Below are 15,639 nucleotides of genomic sequence, written 5' to 3'. Positions count from 1 at the left end.
CAAATGAGGGCGCACATGCTTCCACGCCCACTGGTGACTGCACACATCCTTTCAAGGAAGCATTTCATTCATCCCTAACAAATGGAACAAAACACTGTGCAGCGTGTTCAGGTTTGAACGTGGCCCTGGCCTCTCTGCATCCACCTGGCACATGCAACACACATCCACTCCCTGCTGAGCTGCTTGTATTTGATGTGTTGAAGTTTTGGTAAAGTCTGAACATTTGCTAAGGCTAAGCTGTGCTTTCTACCACAGTTGGGAATTTCCTGGTTTACAACAAATTATTGTGTCAACACCGCATAAGATTTCAAACTACAGGAAAATCACTGGAGTTATAAGAGGCAGACAACGACACACACACCACATGCATGCTGTTGCTATTTATTGTGGATTAACCTGTCAAGGGCAAGAACAAAATAATTCTGCCTCAAATACAGGAAATCATAGCTTTCCTGTATTTCCTCCATTGTTGGCATGCTGGTTAGTGCTGTTGCTCCACAGTAAGAAGGTCCTGGGCTAAATTATCCATGAATGTAAACGGCTGTGTGTTTCTATCTGATAGACTGGTGAGCTGTCCAGGGTGTACCCTGCCTGGTAACCTATCACTTCAGGGTTATTTCCCAGCCCTGCTGCAACCAGGATAGAGATAGGAGGATGGTAGTTGTTGTAGACCCATTCAATTTCAATTGAAGGATTAAAATTGAAACTGAAAATTGAAACCCTTCTTCCGGTATGATGGCGCCTGTGTTTGGCTTCGCCGCTGCCGGGTGCAGTTTGTCACGCTCTATCGTCGTGTTTTTTTTCTCTACTCTGCTGTTTTTTATTTGTATCAATGATGTTCTGGCTGCCTTGGTTTATGATCGTTTGACGCTGTTATCAATCCGATCTTCAATGATGGCCCAAGATGTTCCATCTTCCTCCTCCTTTGGCACTTTCTATTCTCCGCACTTTCCCCCGCACTCCTTTGGCACTTTTCATCTACCGCCAGTGGCTGGATCCTCGGCCAGCGTTCTCAGCGTTCCCCGTAGTTCACGGAGAAGAAGAGGAAGGAGATCAGGTATCCAGGCTGATCTCCTTCCTCTTCTTAGGAAGGCTTTTCTGGCGGCGGGGGCTGATTGGAAAGCGATGTCGTGCGGGTTTTGTTACCTACGCTCAAAACAGCTCCATAGAGAGGAATTTGTTCTCCACGGCCCTGCTTGGATATACAGGGCCTGGCTCTCCGAGACCGTGCTACCTCAGAAGGGTTCATCCAGACTCTCCTGCTGACTGGCTTTTCATCCCCTCAGTGAGTGGAATATACGAACGTGAAGGCTCTAACCTCGAGTATTTGCGTCCTTTAACTCGAGCTTCTCCTAATAATGATGCTCTCACCCCACTGTCTATAGCGCTCTTTAATGCCCGATCTTTGACTAATAAATCGTTTGTGCTTAACGATTTTATTGCTTCTAATAATCTGGACTTCCTGCTTCTGACCGAGACCTGGCAGCGGGGCTTGGACTATTCATCTCTCATTGAAATGTGCCCAAATGGCTTTTCTGTCATCAGCCAGCCTCGGGGATCTGGTCGTGGAGGAGGTCTCGCGGTGGCATTTCAGAGCCGTTTCAACTGCCGTTCAGTGAAAGTTGGACACTTTCTTTCTTTTGAATTGCAGCTCATTAAAATCGGAAGTAAGGATCCTTTTTACTGTGCTGGGGTGTATCGTCCACCCGGCCCAAACAGCTTGTTTTTAGCGGAGTTTAGCGACTTCCTGTCCTCTACTATAAGGTTGTCCAAATAGCTTTTAGTGGGGGATTTTAATATACATGTTGATGATGAGTCCGACCTCTTTGCCAAGGGTTTTATCAACATTATGGATTCTTTTCATTTTATCCAGCATGTGTCCGGCCCCACACATAACAAAGGTCACACACTGGACCTTGTCTTTACCTTGGGTTTGAATATTGATTGTATTTGTTCTAAGGACATTTTTATCTCTGACCATTATTGTATTCTTTTTAACATGTCTTTGCATGAGCCTATGTCTCCTGTTCACCGGACAGTTATGTCGCGCATTATAAATTCCTCCACAGCGCAGAAGTTCTCAGATGCTTTTAATTTAACACTATCCCCACAAAACGGTGTTGATTTCTCAACAGATCTATTTAATGATCATTGTCTTTCGATCTTAGATGAAATCTGTCCGGTTAAAATGAGACCTGTGCCTGTTTCCAAGTCCCTACCTTGGCTAAATGATAACATCCGCTCTATAAAACGTAATTGTCGTGAAGCTGAGTGGTTATGGAGGAAAACTCATTTAAATGTTCATCTCCTTTATTTAAAGGATCTTTTAGCCTCTTTTAACAATGCTATTAGAGATGCAAGGGCTGCTTACTTTTCTCAGTTGGTTGCAAAGAGCAGAGGTAATCCTAAGGTCTTATTCGATACTATTACTGATATCATTACTCCTGCTCAACCTGCTGCCATTATTTCTTCTGCTGAAGACTGTGAAACATTTCTTGCTTTCTTTTTAGAAAAAATTAGCAATATAAGGAAAAAATTGTCTCCATCAGCATCTGCACTGTCAGTTCCTACACCAGTTCGGCCTGTTGTTTTAGAAAGATTTTTACCTGTTTCACTAGCTGAACTGGGAAAAATAGTTAGTGCAACAAAATTATCCTCTTGTTCACTCGACATTTTACCCGCATCGTTATTCAAAAATGTCTTTTACTCTATTGGTCCCTGTATGCTCACTATAATTAACACCTCTTTGGGATCTGGCAAAGTTCCTGCCTATTTTAAAACTGCTGTTATACACCCTCTGTTAAAAAAGCCTATGCTGGACCCATCTCTCACTAGCAACTACAGACCGATCTCAAAAAAATACCGTTAATTGCTAAGATTTTAGAGAAGATTGTGGCTAAGCAGCTTACAGCAGTTTTAGACAAATATAATATCTTTGATAAATTTCAGTCTGGCTTTCGTAAAGCTCATTCTACTGAAACAGCCCTTCTTAGAGTTTCTAATGACATTCTGATGCAAAACGATGCAGGTAAGTGTTCTGTTCTTTTAATGTTGGATCTCACGTCGGCCTTTGACACCGTTGACCATTATATTTTGCTTGATAGGCTGAAATACTGGGTCGGTGTATCTGGGTCTGCCTTAGAGTGGTTCTCCTCGTATCTCTGTGAACGATACTCTTCTGTGGCAGTTTCTAAGTACAGGTCATCTTCTACGTCCCTGTCCTTTGGTGTGCCACAAGGCTCTGTGCTGGGGCCATTATTGTTTTTAATTTATTTACTTCCTCTCCAGCATATTTTGAGCCCTTTTGAGGATATTTGTTACCACTGAGACGACATCCAACTATATATATACTTTAAACCTGAAGATGCTTCTAAACTGCGGATTTTAAATGTGTGTTTGGAAACCATCAAAGGTTGGATGGCCGACAATTTCCTCCAACTAAATGAAAATAAAACTGAAGTCCTGTTATGTGCTCCAGACAGACATGTACCCAGCATAATGAATGCTCTTGGTCCCCTTTCAACGTTTGTGAAACCATCTATCAGGAACCTAGGGATAACCTTCGATCCTGCTCTTACATTGGATACTCACGTCAAATCTCTGGTTCGGTCTTGCTTTTATCATTTAAGAAATATTTCTAAATTGAGCCCCATAATAGCTCATACTGAACTGGAGATTGTTATTCATGCTTTTATTTCATCACGACTGGACTATTGCAATTCACTGTTTACATGTCTAAACAAAAGTTCCCTGGAGCGTCTGCAGACTGTCCAAAATGCTGCAGCAAGGCTTCTGACGAAAACATCGAAATACTCACATATAACACCGCTGCTTATACAGTTACACTGGCTCCCTGTCGAATTCAGAGTCCACTTTAAGATTCTGGTTCTCACATTTAAGGTTCTTCAAGAACAAGCACCATCATACATCATTGAACTCTTACAGCCCTATGCCCCTAGTAGGTCTCTGAGGTCTTGTGGTCAGGGCCTACTTGTTATTAAGTATACGAGACTGAAAACAAGGGGTGATCGAGCTTTTGCTACTGTGGCCGCCAGACTGTGGAATTCTCTTCCTCAGAACTTAAGATCTGCTGATTCACTGATTACTTTTAAAAAACAGCTAAAAACACATCTTTTTAAAATTGCATTTTGTTAATGTTAAGGTTCAAAAATTGAGGAAGGAGAGTACAAACCACCATGGTCCAGAAGATCTTGGTCAAACAATGATTTTAATGAATACACACGTGTGGGAAGAACAACTCTGTACGCAGACAGCAATCGATCTTCAACTTAATCAAAGCATAGACAGATTTTTATAGCATCAGGGTTTGATTTACTGACGCCCCTTCATGCGTCACAGACAGGATATATACATACGTCAATATCAAAACCACAATGACTTTTAACACCGTTTAAAAGAACGTCGTCTTCTATTTTCATGGCCGATTCCTCCAGTCAACCTTTTGACTTCCCGTTCCGCCACCCATTGTGCAAGACCTCGTTCCTTATTTTCAGAGACACCAAGGGATGGTTCCTCTTTTTATAGAGACATTTTCGCAGTTAGAACCAGACATGACGAACCTCTTTCCTATAAATAATTCTAACTCATGTGTGTGTGTGTGTGTTGACCTCACATGCCCTCTCATCTCACCCGTTGCACTTCTGACCTTTCACCAGAACAGAGGCTCATCCTTATGTGCACTAACCTAACTGAAACTATGCATATGTCATCTACTAAATAAATGTTTTAATCAAGAACCTCTTACTAAAAGCTTAATAGGAAAATGACCTGATATAAGTGTTTTGTAAGCCTGTATTGCAATCCTTCTATAGCTCCAAGTCACTTACACAATAGATTGTCCGGACATCGCGCCGAACAAAGCTTCCAACCTCCAATTAATTGACCGAGCTCCAACTCTAAGCACAGATATGCATTGTGTATAAAAAATACAAAGTTAACATCTTAAGGCCTTCTTAAAGCTATCTGTTACATTGTTAAAGCAATGATCCATTTGAGTAACCTAGTACTTCAGATAGCCTCGTCTAGCCTGCTGCTCAAAATAACTTTCTGCAAACTGTCCTGCAAACTCTCTGCAACTTCCTGTCAGCCTGCTGCAGTTTGTCTTTCTAAAAGACACACACTGTTTAAACCTCTGATTACAATATCAATGCTGCAAATTCTATTATTAATGCAATGGTAATGATGATGATTATTTAACAATAGCAGTAAAATAATTTCCCTGCTCCACATTCCCTCTCTCGACCTCTGGAACACCAGAGGTCGCAATACATTGTGTCCTCGCTCAGCAAATCAGACAACCTCATGTCATCTAATTGGTCCAGTAATAAACACCAGCTCCCATTCGGGAACACTCCATGTGTAAGCTTAGGTTTTCTTGGTCCCTCTCTTGTGGTCCATCAGGCCTCGGACCTCGCTGTGGTCGTCGAGATCTTCTGCAAAGGAAACAAAACACCTTTTCCTGCACCTCCCTAACTTATCCTATTTGGGACTCTTTAATGAAAAGCCTGATCCTAATTATGTTCTTAACTTATTGACGTGTATTTATATATATTCTTCAACGTTACTCATCATTTTAAAACTCTTCAAGCGCTGCTTTCACGTCCGGTTGCTCGCTCTATTTTTCCCTTATCTGATCACCAACTTCCTGTACACAAACAGTCGCTGCTGCCAGTTCCTCTATTCTAATCTGAAGTCACCTTTTTAACAAGAAAATCATTATAAAGCCTATTCTACTAAAAGATTCAAAAGAAAACAACCACTTTAATCAATTAAGTTTAAGCATATAAGCAATTACTCCTGTATACATCTCATCATAGCTAAATGCTGCCTTGAAACAACTCCTGTGTGTTAACACTAACTTCATTTTGAAACCTCACATTTTCTATGTTATAACCTGTTTTTGATATAGCCTTTTATTTCATTTGCTCCTTTTAATGTAACAATACCTTCTAATTCTAATTTATCAGACTTAACCAAAATATATGCTTTCCTTCCTCTTTGGTCCTTCTTTAAGTTCAGTTAACAACTACATCAATTTGAGGCCTTTTGCCTGGAATCAATACTGTCATGTGTGTTTCTGGACTCTGTGTCTGTAAGCGCGTGCAATCCTTCAATAACTCATATCAAAAATACAATATGTATAAAAATCATTTCTACTTATAAGCTCTCCCCTTTATCCTAAAAATAAATCTATGAAATATCTGTATGTGTAAGCCTACATTATAACCACTTCTTCTAGACATCCAAAAAAGAAATCAAACCTTTTCTACTCCTTCAACCTTCACTAATTTTCCCACAATTTCCCTCTAAGATTTGTACACAGCTTTAAAACACTGGCATTGTATCTTCTTAACAGGATTCAGTTCACTTTAATCCTTTAACCTTAAGATAAAAATAACAGTTTCAGTTTTACCATATCCAAATGATCAAAAACCCAAAAGGTCCTAAAATGATCCTAAATTATTAAACAATTAAATTATTAAACCCTAAACCCCCCTTTATCTTGATACATTTCATGTGTCAAGATACTATACAAAACTTAAAAATGCTCAGTTTCCCCACTCATGATCCAATCTATGTCATAAAAATAAACTTAAAACAGAACAGTTATCAGTCATGTATTTCTTCAACTAATGGTAACATGAGTTATATCAAAAAATGTTTCCCCTTTTGCATTTGGCATTCTCCCAACAATATACTATAATCCCATAATCTAACCCCAGTCAACAAAACAGAAATTTTCTCTGGCAAGAGCAAATTGTTTGTCCACATTTATGCATCCTCACCTTCATCCAGTCACACACTCACATGCAGTCACACCATATATTTGCTAATAGTGGAGCCTCCCGTTCGATCAGATTCTCCACCCTCAGCAAAATGAGCTCATTTTTTTTTTTTCCCATAGGAAAATATTTCTTTATGCTTTTGGACTGGATTGACTCGCTACAATCCTTTTAGACAGGGACTTTAGACCTGATCAGTCCCCACAGGTAGCTTTCTCCTCAGCCAGTTGTAATCTGGAAAGCCCACCTTATATTTGCTCTTCCCGAGAATTTGTCAGCGCTGTTATTCACTGTTGCAGGCCTGCTTAGAACAAAAATGAGAAAAAATAGAGCTGATTATTAGCTCATGAAAACACAAAACAAAATCACCTGACAGGTTTTCTTTAAGTGCACTGTTACAAAAATAATGGGCCCCCTGTTAGACATGTCCATGTTTCCTAAAACTCCCTCTATTAAAAACAAAAAACAACAACAACCCGAACCTAACTGACAGAATCAACCCATCACCACAACAACCTAAAAAACCTTAAACACACAAGTATTGCCACCACATAATTTCACCTCCTCAATACACCGAAAGTCTTGTTAAAACCACACAATTCGCACACAACAATCACCCCCTTTATGCACTTTAGCATACTTAGATTCAACATAAGACATAACCCCTCTTACAACAACATATAATCACTAAACTATAAATTTCCTACCCAAATCTGCACTCCTCTTCTGTCTGCTATGCTTCCTCTCCTGAAAGCCTCAGTCACACACACAGGAAGCTCCATCGTCCACTCACTCCAACTAATTTGCATACTGAGTCATATCTCCATGAGTTGCCGTAACAAGAGAAACATATGTTTAAACATTACCAACTTATTAAATTATTTTATTTCTTTCTACAGTGATCACTGGTTTTGATCACTCAGTACCAGGGTACTCCTAAGTCACTCTTTTAAAACTACTTTAATCACCGTTTCTTTTCCATAACTCACTCCCTTTGTCATATAGCTTCTTTGAGTTCCTCAATTTCAAACTCAAACCTATTTTATTTTATGTTTGTATTCTTAGCCAGGTTGAATCAATGTCTATGCATTAATCTTTATGAGCTTGTCCTGTCTCTGTAAGGTTAATGCATTTTCTGCTTGTGTGTATGCGAATTTGCATATGTTGCTTTTGCAGTGTGTCAGACTCCTGCACAATTCTCCGCTTAAGCAGTCAGTTTTCTTTCCCAAATTTGCTAACCCAAATTTTAAGTTCCCACCTTATTAACAGCATTCCTTGTCCTCAGCCAGAAGTTAGGGCTCCACTTGCCACTTTCCACCTCCGCCTCAGCCCAGCGGCTTTACCCTTGAGGTCCCGTCTTCTTCACTTCATCTCACCAGTGAGTCTGAGCTCACAGGGACTGAGTGGGGCCGAGTAATCGTGACTGTGCCTGCCTTAGGTTGTCCCAGGGTTTTTGACTGTACTTTGTTTTTTTTTAATCTGTGCCTATACCTTGTAAAGCACTTTGTGATCTCTTATCTAGAAATGTGCTATATAAATAAAATTTTACTTACTTACTTACTAAAATGTTCCAGGAGCTCAACTTACTCCATCTGAACATGTTTCAATCGTGTTTTATGAACACAACATGCAGCTTTACTGAATATGAAAAGGTTGTGTTGATTTAACTCAGTGGTTTAAGTTTCTGCCAAAGCAAAACCTTTGTGTGCAACCAGTGTCCACTATTGAATCAAGTAAATCCAACATGTTTTTGTCAGTGCAAAAGGAGTTACGGTGCCTGTATTCCTGCACAATATTGTCCCGGGAGGGAGGAAAACTTTCTGGTGAAGTTTTGGTTGATTTCTGGGTTTTGCTTGACACTAGGTTGATTTTATCAGTGAGGTTTGGATTGTTTTCTTTCTCTAAGAGAGAGAAAGATGGTTTTATGCTTGGACATGTTTGCAATGGGCCCCAGTATTTGTTACACTCAAAAAAATGAAACGTTGACTTTAATTAAAATTATTTTGTCAACAGGTTCCACGAAATTGAATTATGTTAGTTTAAAGCAAAAATCCTTAGTTCATCTAATTTAAAAAAACTACTTAAGATTAACAAGACATATTTAAGACTAACTAAATCAAGTTATGTTGTATGAACATAGATGATATATTTTCAGGTTAGATAGTTTAGATTAGTTACTTCAACACATTTCTTATTTGTGGCAGTAAAATGTTAAATTTAAGTTAGATTAATTCAAATATTATATTTTCAGCCACCTTGTGCTTTATTAATTAGTTTTACATAAATCTATTTTGCCAACAGGTTCCACACAAATGAATTAAGTACATCCAACTTATTTTTTTAAATTTCTTTTATTGCCAACACATTCAGTGAGCATTTGTGTAAACCCAGTCCAAAATAAAACACAACAGCTCATTAGGGTTAGTAATTAACAGTATGTAGACAGATGCAACATCAAGACTTTAAATTAAATGTCTGTATCTACCAGAAATAGAAGAAGAAAAAAAAACGCATTGAAGATCACATAACACATTGATAAGATGACACTTGAGTTATGCACATGTGATGCTAGTAAGGTCTGTGAGTGTTTTTTTCTTTTAGTGCCTAAAATGGATAGCAAAGTTGCTATTTGCAATGATTGCTTAGGGTCAGTCCAGTAACACAATGCCAATGAAGTGCTTTCCTTTAACAATGCAAAGTGAAGTGTCAACAACAACAACAACAACATTAGCAATCAAAGAAAATTACATCACCATCCCAAATAAAACTTTAACAAAACATGCCAACATTATGGTCTAACAATAAAACAGCTTGTCAGCGTTCAGTTTTTTTGCAACAGCACAGCAGTAACCATTTAACACTTGCCACTGTCAACGTTTATTTTACCAGTGTTTGGGCAAAAAACTTCAGATGTAAACATTTTAACATGGAAACAATTGTTCGTCTTTAAAAGTCCACAAAATATACATTCATCCTGCATTCCCAACTTGGATGATCTGATATCCTCGTGTTGGTGTTGTTCCCAGACCATCATGAAAATGTTGTTCCAGGTTCAACATTGCAAGTGACCAATCACATTGTTGTGACGTTATTCTTTTGCGCGCCAAGCCATTCGTGCATTTATGAAATTCCAATGTTGCAAGGACAATATCAATTCTGCTTACTGTTTATTAAAGGGTTACGGTTAGGGTTAGGGTTAGGGTCAGTTGATCGGTGGACAGAGGCGGTTTCACGCAGCTTAAGTACAGTTTTTTGTTTTACGCCGGTTTTTCCCGAAGTCGCAAAAGTATGACGTCACAACATTTTGATTGGTCACTTGCAATGTTGATCCTGGAACAACATTTAGTATGATGATCTGCGAACAACACCAACACGAGGATATCAGATCAACCTCCTAACTTACCCTTATTTTTAGTATGTATTGCAATTACCTTTACAATGCACACAATGTAACACAAACTGAATATGAACATGTTTCCACCTCATAACAATATGCCTTGAACGCTAATATACACACCAGCCTTCAACATTTCTGGTGCAGTATCATCTCTCAATTAAATCCTTTAAATCTCAATACTTTTGATTGTCTCTTACTAGCCCCCCCACAACAGTAAAATCTCTCAAATTGTAGTAGTTTACAAACTTTTCAAAATGTTCTAAATCTCTCTTAAATGTAATTTTACCGTTATCTGTCATTTACAAATTACCATTTTATTCCCATTCAGCCTCCGAAAAACTTCTGTCCATCTGACAGAACATTCATCATCCAAATTAAAGGTTGGCTTATTCATTCAGTGTATTCTTGAGCATCTGTACCTTGGTCAAGAGTCTGCTGACATACAGATGAAGGAAGAGCTTCTGAAGTACTTCAAAGAAAGCTTTCAGTCTTGAGGTTAACTGAGATTCAGTGCATATATCCCACCCATTAAGAGTGCACATGCAGAGGCCAGGTCTTCCAGGTCATGCAGGACACACTAGATGGTTATACCCACATCGGCTGGAGGAGTGCTGGCATCAGCTCTTTCGATGGTAAAGATAGCAAGGGTAATTTGTTCCAGCTCCCTCTGAACAGCTGTAGCTTAGACACAAAAACATAGAAAAATGGCATCCAGTTTTAAAAAAGAAAGAATAGGGGCCAAAGCTACCCTTTAATGACGTAAACACAATATTAGGAACATGCACCCCAGTGCGCCACTATTTCAGACTACAGATTCAATGATAAATATAAATAGTTTGGGTATACAAGAAGATTTCCCAAAACATTTAAACAGGTTCCATGCAAATTACAACAACAACAACATTACAACATGCAACAACATTAGTTATTCAAAATTTGGTTTAATACAGATAAAAAACTAAACTAAAATTACCAACCAATTATTCTTTGAAGAGGATGCTTGGGTCTTCATTCAGGTAAAAAGGTAGTGCCCTGAGGACACACTCCCTCCCCTTTTCAATAGTTTCCTTCTGTAGAGAGTGGCAGAGATACAGGAAGAGAAAACAGATATACTTTAGGATGACAGAAACTCACATTATACGCAAAATGAATGACATATCCACTGCACAGATAGACATGTACACAAGACCAACTAATCATCACATGGACATGAATAGTTAACCTGTTGGGCAGGGTTTCCACCACATTATATATGTCCATAATGGAGGTAAAGACAAACTAATACATCATCTTTTTTGCATTCAAAACATAACATAAAAACATTCACTTCTGGTTTAACCTAAATCAAGGGATCAGATTTTACATATGTTTAGGTAATTTAAATTTTCCAACGTTTTGAGTACCAAACTTTGTCTTGCTTAATATAAATGTAAGTGCACTGTGCAGCTACCATACACTAGCTGTTTAAATTTGAAAATGATCTTATTAGCCATAATATTTTGCTACCAACAGAATAACGCACCTGTGTGGCTGGGGCCAAAGTTTGTCTAATTTTCTTCCCTGCAACGCCTCCTTTTTTCTTGAAGACTTTTATGAGTTGGTCAGTGTATTGGTCAAGTAGTAGCAGTAGTAATCCTCACATATTCTGCTTCCACCTGAAAATATGTCAACAAACACAACATACTGTACTGTAAATATACATACTATATGTACACATATACAAACTAAAACTAATGTAGTAAGACCTCATTAAAGCTATAATTTTAACACAAACATTTAAACAAAATGCTAATGAAGCCATTACAGCTTTTATTGTTATTTATCAAGTTCCAAAAAATATTCATCACAGCTGATCTGAAAAGAATTTCATGCCTCAGGCCCTTGAACTGCAACCTTTACCATGATTCAGATGTGGAGAAGAAATAACAGGGGCATGGGATGGGTCACAAAAGAAAACTTAACTTATAAAACAGTTTTGTTTTTAAAAGTATAACAGTTCACATACCACATACAAGCTCAGCAATACCACATACACCACATCAGTATAGGAGGGAGCAGGTAAAGGCAGGATCTGAGATTTATAAAGTAAAACAAGAAATTCATTACTTAATTTCAAGAAGCAAATTATTGTTTGAATTACAACTAAATAAAATACTACTCAGAAGAAAAGCAAGAGATTGACACTGCCATGTGCTAACTTTCTATAGAAGCAATTATCACCAGGTCTGTCGACCTCCATTGTCTGTCCACTCATATGTCTTGAATAATTTTATTAAAAAAATTAAGTGTGTACTTTCACAAACTGTAATTTATAACTACATTGATATGTATAACTCCGCTAGGAAACATGCTGTATTTACAGACCATTTTTATATAATACAGATTACTGATAGAGCAGAACAATGGTGTCACAGTGGCTTTCGCCCTTGACTTTTTGGATTTAAATGTCACTTTATGCTATCCTTGCTATCCTATTCGATATTTCCGACTCTCGGCTTACAGAAAAGGAATCCCAAGAAAGCAAATGGAAAAATAACCCCTTGAAAGAATAACCCCATGAACCCCTGTAGCTAATCCCTTAATAAAACAAAAAACAATAAAAATGTTTCTTACACAGTCCACAAAATAAGCATGTCCAGGACCCAGTAAAACTAATGTAAAACAAGCTCACGCAAACGATATAACATATCTTGTAAGACAAACGCAAAATATAACCATGCTGGACATATAGATACTACACAACATAGTCAAAGAAAAAAGTGGTCTTACCTCTCAAAGAAACAGCAGCTTGGCGCCAAAACAGCCTTTTTCAGTTAAATTTGAAGTCTTGCGCATGAGCAGGCACAAGCCGTGAAACCTTCTTGTTCTGCGCGGTTTCATTACAACTGTTTTTGCATTACTGCCACCTTGTGGATATACAAGGTATATCGATCCTAATTGACTTAACTTAAATGTTATGCGATCAAGTAACACATTAGTATTATGTACATTGAATAATAGACACAATTACGTAGACTTGATTAGAAAAACATATGTTAACTTAACAAAAACATATATTTTAAGTAAAATGAAAATAAATAATTAATATTCACTGAACAATCCACCTCATTCATTTTTTTGAGTGTACTTTATTAGTATTTTATTGGTTGCGTTTGTTTGTGCTTTTGTTACAGTGCACTGAGATAAGAACATCTGAGAGGTGTGATCCACCGGTGGTGATATTTTGGTATTTTGTGAGTTCCCGATTTAACAAATCAGCTCTTGATTCCAGGCCTGAGAGGTTGAACCTTAAAGCGCTATAAAATATTCTTACTGGAAACAGTGGCAAAGTGTTTTTCTCCATGATTATAATGGGCTTGGGAGAAATTCACTTATATGTGACATTGATCACATGAGAAGTCCTGAGCCTAAAAGGATTGCAGCGAGTCAATCCAGTCCAAAAACAAGGAGCTGTTTTCCTTTAAAATGATGACGCCATCTTGCTGGTGATGGAGGCTCGAATAGGTTGCGCGTGAGACTCCATTATCAGCAATATCTGGTATGAATGTGTGTAGATGTATGCATGTGACTGGACTGAGATGGACTGACGACTAAAAGTTTAACTGACTTGATACTGAGACAAAAACGGTGCCGACTTTAGGATTAGTGAATGTCCACAACAATTCACCCAGCCTGTACAAGAAGGGTGGAGGTTTTGTCTTGCTTCGTTGTTGCAGGAGCAGAAGGATGACAGAGACTAAAGGGGCAGGCTGTAGCTTCACATGAGTGTGAGCTGCAGACTGAACCCTTTGGTTGCTAATGTTGAGTCACTGATGTTTGCATTAAGAAAATTGTGTTTTATTAGCTGTGTTTTAATTAAGGTATCACATTATATTGTTGGGAATGTTAAATGCTAAAGTGAAGAAAAGCTTTGATTTCACTCATGACTGAACATGTTATTCTTAACCATAGCAGGCCACTGTAAAGAGTCAATTAACTGTTATAGAGGAAAAAAAGGCCAAAAACTCTGTTAATACCTATGAATAACAGGCAATGATAGACTTGTCACATTCAAAATAGAGATATGTAATAACAAACACGGGTCCGTGTCATTTAGGTTCTCCATTGAAATAGTCAATCATTTAGAAAAGTAGAATATATATATATATATATATATATATATATATATATATATATATATATATATATATGTATATATATATATATATATATATATATATATATATATTCTACTTTTCTAAATATATTCTACTTTTCTAAATAGTAGAAATAGTAGAATAGCAGCTGGATAGCGTAGTGGTTAGACTACACGCCTTTGGAACCCGAGGGAGGTTAGCCACCTAACGGAGTTGCAGAAAGGTGCGACAAAGAAGGTGCATAAGAAATACAGCAAGCTGTCCATACCTGAGGCCTTGGAAACTGCCAAGCAAAGACTCACAGCCTTGGCCAGCCGCTTGAGGAGGTACACCAGAGAGATAGAAGGCAGGAGAATAAACCAGCTGTTCTCCACAGAACCAGCAAAGGTGTACTCTCAGTGGCAAGGGAACAATAAGAGAACAGCACCACCAAGGCTGGAGACGGAGCAATAGTGGAAGAGCATATGGGAGAAGGACGCAACCCATAACGGCAATGCTCAGTGGCTAGTGGATCTGAGGGCAGACCACAGCCACCTCCCTGAACAGGGTCCAGTAACCATCACAGTGGCAGATATCCAAGAAAGGGTCTCCAGTATGAAGAGTTGGACAGCACCAGGGCCTGACATGGTTCACGCCTACTGGCTAAAGAAGCTGACTGCACTCCACGAGCGTCTGGCAGCACAAATAAACCAGCTGCTAGTTAACGAGAGACACCCGGAATGGCTAACCGAAGGTCGGACGGTCCTGATCCCCAAGGACCCCAAGAAGGGACCGGTCCCCTCCAACTACCGACCAATAACCTGTCTCAGTACTACATGGAAGCTCCTGTCAGGCATCATATCGGCTAAGATGAACAGGCACATGGGTCAATACATGAGTGGGACACAGAAAGGAATTGGCAAGAATACCAGAGGTGCAAAACACCAGCTACTGGTAGACAGAACAGTCAGCCGAGACTGCAAGACCAGACTGACCAACCTGTGCACTGCCTGGATTGATTACAAGAAGGCCTATGACTCAATGCCCCACAGCTGGATACTGGAATGCCTAGAATTGTACAAGATCAATGGGACCCTAAGAGCCTTCATCAGGAACTCAATGGGGATGTGGCGTACAACACTAGAGGCCAACTCCAAGCCCATAGCACAAGTCACCATCAAGTGCGGGATCTACCAAGGAGATGCTCTGTCCCCACTGCTGTTCTGCATAGGCCTGAACCCCCTCAGTGAGATCATTAACAAGACTGGTTACGGATACCGACTACGGAACGGAGTAGTTGTCAGCCACCTCCTGTACATGGATG

General features: G+C 39.0%; 1 long non-coding RNA gene across 2 annotated transcripts; it reads right to left on the bottom strand.

The window, feature by feature from the left end:
* Positions 1-10,418: 10,418 nt before the first annotated feature.
* On the bottom strand, positions 10,419-13,179 carry LOC120739405. 2 transcript variants are annotated; one of them, XR_005697201.1, is made up of 5 exons: positions 12,970-13,179; positions 12,206-12,271; positions 11,723-11,855; positions 11,178-11,270; positions 10,419-10,881 (listed from the first exon to the last, which is right to left on the bottom strand). It is a non-coding gene; the product is annotated as an uncharacterized LOC120739405 (long non-coding RNA). The 2 variants fall into 2 exon arrangements; XR_005697200.1 differs by lacking the exon at positions 12,970-13,179 and having other exon boundaries at positions 10,422-10,881; positions 12,206-12,587.
* Between the last annotated feature and the right edge of the window lie 2,460 nt (positions 13,180-15,639).

Source organism: Simochromis diagramma, unplaced genomic scaffold, assembly GCF_900408965.1.
Source record: "Simochromis diagramma unplaced genomic scaffold, fSimDia1.1 OVJJ01000012.1, whole genome shotgun sequence".
NCBI classification, from domain to species: Eukaryota; Metazoa; Chordata; class Actinopteri; order Cichliformes; family Cichlidae; genus Simochromis; species Simochromis diagramma.
The sequence above is the reverse complement of the archived record's forward strand: the minus strand, read 5'-3'. Positions and strand labels throughout refer to the sequence as shown.